Raw genomic sequence first — 6,222 nt, 5'->3', positions numbered from 1 at the left:
CCATCCATTTCCACAGGTAGTTCTCTTGACCCAGCCTGGTCTTCTCACTCATCTTCCACTCATTCATCTTGGAAATTCTAGATAATCTTCAAGATCCAGTTGGATCCCATCTCATTTCCAAAGTCATCTTAGACATTTAAGTCCAAAGTTAACACTCTGAGCTTATACCTGCTTGAGGATGATCTTCCCAATACCATTGTGACCCCTCATCAAGAAATTTGTTCACATGCACAGTGGTGATAATGAGGATGGTGATAACACTGTGCTGATGGCCAAGTAATTGGGGATACCCAAGGCTAAAGTCCGAAGAACTATGTCTGCCAAATATTTTGGTGGGGCAGGAATTTATTATTTTATACCTACTCCATTGAGTCTTTTATGTGCAAAGGGTCCCCAAGAGTCAGTCATTCATGCACTCTGTACTTTGCCCTGGAAGCTAACAAACACAATTAGAGGGCACATGATGGATCATTTCCACTATGGCCACCTAACATGTTAGAATGCTTCACCTTTTCCAACTCCCTTCATCCAAATAGCACCTAGCCTCTAAAACCATTCCGTTGTGAAGACTTGAGGACCCATTCTGCTGCTTTTCCCTGACCCCTCCATCCCACAGTGACCCAACTATCTCCAAAATCCTAAGGAAGGAAAGGTTGCTGTGGTTCATCATGGAAACTGATTGTACACTTCCTACATTACTTAATTACTTCTTCTCATCCCCATAAATAGACTGTGAGCTCTTCAGGGTAAGAACCATTGGTTACATGGCTTTGACCTTCTCTGTGTCCCACACAGAGTTACAAGGGGTAAGCATTCAATAGCGATTTTTTTTTCAAAAGAGGTTCTAATTATGTTTCCTTATAATTAAATCATTCTTCTTCCAAAATGGCTTTTTATTTCATTTGTGAGTGCTGTTACACAGTTGTGTGTATGTGTACTTGTGTTAGAAAGTACCACAGCAATAGGATAAAACTTGGGAGTGGCGGTAAAGAGACCGTTGAACATCAAAAGTAAAACAAAATCCTAAAAATTCTCATCTAAAAATTATCCATGTTGAACTCACTGTGTGCTCATAGCGGTATGTATAAGTATACTCAGGCTGTGTGTACACCACTCTGGTATGTCCTATGGACTGAAACTTACAGAAAACAATACAATGACTATACAACAAATCCGAGCTTCAGTCCAAGTCCTATTTTTGGTCCAAAGCAACTTTGCACAAGGCACTGAACTGTGACCCTCAGGTTCCACATCTGTAAAATGGGACTAGTAATGTTTGCCCTGTTCCTCAAGAGTGTTGTACAAAGGAAATGAGATGGTGCTTTGAAAAAATAAAAGTGCTGCATAAAGGATTCACATGGTCCATGACTTCCTGGAAGGAGTTGATCCAATCAATGTCCCTCCTGACAACTTCCTCCTCTGAACATAGAGCACGAAAAACTGAAAAGCCACCTTGGATAAAGCATAACATCAGGCAGTATTGGGTACGCTGGGCTTGCTTGGATTCGTGAGTGATGGGATTAAATCATAAACAAGACCATGAATATGCTGAATGGCATCATTAAACCAAACCCTTCACTTAGATGCATTAATGGGGCTGTAGATCAACTACTATGTCACAGGATGTATTCTGGATGCATTTCAAAATTAACTAATCATAGGCGACCATCTCCAATGCTTATTTACATGTTGGAGGCTCAGGATCCGGGCGATGCTACCTGTTGTCTTTGAATAGGCACCCTGTCATGTAAATCCTGAAGCACCTGTGAACATTTTAACTGGCTCAGGTGACAGTCCTATGATCATCCATAAATACATTCAGATCAAAGCCCCACCTCATGAAACTACAAAGGAAAAAAATACCAGTTATTCTGGCATCAGCATGCAAAAGTTATACAGGAAAAGTGTCTGTGACATAAAGCGTGACTAGGAAAACCAGTAACTGAACAATCAGACTGAAGCAAATTCACATACAAGCACGACTTTGGTGCACCACACTCTCCTTGTCCAAAACTAGGTATGACAGTAACTCTTACAATAACTGTGCCTGTTTGTGTGTGAAGGAAAGCTATTCTCCTTTAGGCTCTCATCGGGTTGCATGTAGATGTCAAGTCAATCATTACTGACTCAGCACCTACTTCACACCCAGACCCATGCAAATCCAGGTCATACATGTAAATGGTATGTATGAGTGCAGAAACAAGGGTATTCACTACAGCACTGCTTACTCTATTACAAAGATGGAAAAAGACGATATGCCCTCAGTGGTAATCTGTTTATTTATTTATTTATTTATTTATTCATTAAAAAACACTTAGATGTCAAGTAAATACTAAATAGAATCAAGGCACACAGTGTGATGTTTTGATATATATTATATACTGGTCACCAAAATTAAATAAATACATCCCTCACCATCCACCTAATCAACACCCTTCTAATGTTGTTCGTTAGAGCTCCAGAACTCTTAATTTTGTAACTGAAGGAGTGAACTCTTTGATTAACATTTCTCCATTTTTCCTACTCCCCAGCTCCACTCTCTGCTTCTGTGAATTCATTTTTCCACATATGAGATCATACAGTATTTGTCCTTCTACTTCTGGCCTGTTTCACTTAGCAAATCGTCCTCTAGGTCTATCCTTTTTTTTTTTTTTTCAGATGACAAGATCTTTCTGTTTTATATCTAAATAATATCCCATTGTATAAATTATCCCACAATTTCTGCATCCATTCCATTGCTGATGGACATTTAAGTTTTTTCCATATTTTGGTTATTGCAGATAATGTAATTGTGGTCATTTTATATAAATTTAATGCAGCCATTCAATAGAATGTTACCTAAAAACACTGAACAAATGAGGTATATTTATATAAACAGATCTGGACATTTTTCTAATTAGAGTAAGTGAAAATAAAGCAAGTTACACAGAATTTATGACAGGATCCCATTTACTTATAAACAAATACACACACACACATATAACTATAAATTTGTATGTACATCATACATATATAGAAAAAAGTAAGAGAAGATATATACTAAATTTGGTATGTTGGTTAACTTCGAAGAAGAAATTTATGTTGGGATAGAAAATGACCTTTAACTTTCTAATGTTCTACATTTCAGTAATGTGTGCATTGTTTCCCATCCCTTTTCTACTTCTCTTATACGCATCTACCAAATAATGGTATTTTAAATAGTATATTAGATCATTTCCCTTAGTGAAGACCCCAGTATCTTAACCACTCTCAATAGATAACTATCAGCTAAGCTCCCTAATACTCCAGGAAATAAGAAACTGCAAATATGTCCTTAGGGGCGCACATACACGGGGAATATTGAGAGAGTGGATATGAATGATGACACACCTCTTCCTCCTACTAAATTTACAGTATTTCTTTTCCTCTTTAATCCTCCACTAAAAGATTGAGTTTGTTTAATCTCTCCCTATAAGTGAAAATATCTTTGGGAAGAGCCTCCTCCAGAGAGTATATGATTTCTTTTTTTTTTTTTATGAACTATTTTATTTAACTTTATTTATTATAATTTGACCAGAGAGGGACAAAGTGTGTGTGAGAGAGAGAGAGAAAGCAAGCCTCAGGTCCAGGACTCAAACCATGGTTGACTATGTGGGAGTCCAACGTTCTTCACCACCACAGCACCTGCCATCCCTGAGAGTATATGATTTCTTGCTTAAAAAAAAAAAAAATAATAGATATATATACAAAAATATATATATATATATATGTATATCAGAATAAAATTCCATTATACAAAGCTGATCTGAATGTCCCAAAGCACTTCCGCTAATGAAGTTTCGCATGAATCAGTAATAGACCTTCCTTTACGGATCCAAAGAACTCCTATTTTCACTGAAAATTATTGAACCCTGATCATGACTATAAACCCAATAGTTTCCAAAAATGTAGAAAGGCTGCTTAGTTTAAGAACTTCTGTGAAATTTTAAAGGTAACAAAATACTGTTTTCCAAGCACTATGCTAGGCACTTAACATCAGCAATTTGATTTACTTATCACAAAACCCTGTAAACGAGGTATCTTAGGTGGGATATCCAGAACTCTGAGAGGCATTTGTGGGGGAACCATATTGGTGTGGGGGAACCCTAAAGAAGAACAGCCATTGAGGGATGAAGGCTACAATACTGGGCAGGAGTTGAGCTGTGATGCAGCCCTAATAGAGGCTTCTGCCTGTCTATGGCAAGTTCAGGAGTAACCTGCCTTGAGGCAAGTCACCAGGCCATCTGACACCTGACATGAACACAAGGTCATGGGCTTGGCATGACCCTAGGCTAGGTCACTCTTCTAAGCTGAGGGTAATTTCTAGGGAACAACTCAGCTATGAGCACTCGTAGCAGCTGGGGTGAAGGCTCATCCAGGAGGGAAGATTCTGGTGATGCATCACAGAATCCATTACACTCACAATTCTAATAGCCAGAGCCTAGAAATGAGAAATTATTTAATTAGCCCTAGGTAAGCTGGAGAAGCAGGATTTAAACCATCTACTTCCAACACTCCTTCCCTAATGCCATGTCACCTCCCCAAGCCAACGGCCCACTTGGGAAGCCTGTCCTGGAATTCTGTATCTCATCCTTCAAACTTGGTAAGCATGTCCACTCATCCACCAAGAAGAAGGAGAGAAAAGAACTCTTTAATCTAATGTTAAAAGAAATTTATCAAGCACAAAACATCAGTCACAGACACAGGGAAAGGGACTTAGCTAACAACCAAAGGAATAATCAAAGCTCCATTGTTTTGTAATCACTCAGCTAACTAGTCCCCTGCTTTCATCCCTGGCCTCTTATTGAAGAGAGGTTTGGTTTCAAATGGAAGTTTTAAAAAATCAATTTATTCTATTCCATTTCCACTCTCTATGTTCTATAATAAACTACCAAAAATAGAAGCTACATAGGATAAACTGGGTGAGAGACAAACATACATCCTGGCACAGGGGGCAAAGAACAAGAGAAAGGAGAGAAGGGAAGTAAATTAAAGCAAAACAAACAAACAAAAAAAACTTCTCCTGGTGTAATATTAACCTAGGGAGTGTTACACAATTTTGGATCCATTGATTGCCAGCTGTAAATCACTGGACCACTTGTTGAAGCCTCAGTTTCCAATTGCTAATTAGAGGCTGATGGTGCAGACCTCATGGAATCACTGTGAAGATTAAATGAAATCATGAACATTCAGTGTTTAGTACTGTGCACATACAAGGGGACTTCAAAAATTTATGGAAAATGGAAAATTTATGGAAAATTAAAGTATGAGTTTATTTTGGTGCAAAAAAAATGAAATCCATGCATAGTTTTATTCATAATATGTATTTTCCATGAACTTTTTCCCATGAATCCCCAACAGAGTGAGGATTTAATAAATGACAGCTCTTGGTTATTACTGGGTTGTTCTCATAACCAATACCCACCCAATAGCCAACTGAACTGCAGCAGGCAAAGTCAGAATCAAAGGAAGTGCAGGACATAGACTGAGTTTTCTAATCTTTCTATGAAGCATCTTGGCTTATAAATGGTTTTGCTTTCCATTTTTTTGGGAAGAATTATTTCTTAATTTTATTATCATCATTATTATGTTAATTTGACCAGCGAGAAAGAGGGAAAGTGAGGAAGCAAGTTGCCAGGTCCAAGAAGCAAATCATGGTCAGCCATGTGGGAGTCCAGCGTCCTAACCACCACGCCACCTGCCAATCCCTTGCTTTCCATTTTTAAAGACATCCTCTAAAATAGGCGAGTCTCCCCCACAATATTCTCTATTTTCTCTTATATTTCACAACTTCCAAGATGTGGTCCATTAAAATGACTTCAGCTCAGGCCAGCTCCATGACCTGGTGGTTAAGCCATTTAGATCCCATATGGCCAACTACACAGCTCAAATCCCAGCCCAGGAGGCTTGAGAACCACACCAGGAACATATGCATACATGCCCAGCATCCTGACAGAGTGGAAAAATGGAGTGAGATTACAATGTGGCTATGTCCTGTTGGGGGAGGGAGTGCTTTCTTCTTCCTCTTTCTCTTTCTCTGTAGAGCACGCATGCCCTCTGGCAAAGTTAAAAAAAAAAAAATGAAGAAGAAGGAAAAGAAAAAGAAATAGAAAAGATGGGGCCGGCAGGTGGAGTGGTGGTTAAGGGCGCTGGATTCCCACATGGCTGACCCTGCTTCAAGTCCCGGGCGGTTGGCGTTTCACC

The sequence above is a fragment of the Tupaia chinensis genome, unplaced genomic scaffold, assembly GCF_000334495.1.
Source record: "Tupaia chinensis unplaced genomic scaffold, TupChi_1.0 Scaffold144255_1, whole genome shotgun sequence".
In the NCBI taxonomy this organism is placed as follows: Eukaryota; Metazoa; Chordata; class Mammalia; order Scandentia; family Tupaiidae; genus Tupaia; species Tupaia belangeri.
This window is presented reverse-complemented; position numbering follows the sequence as displayed.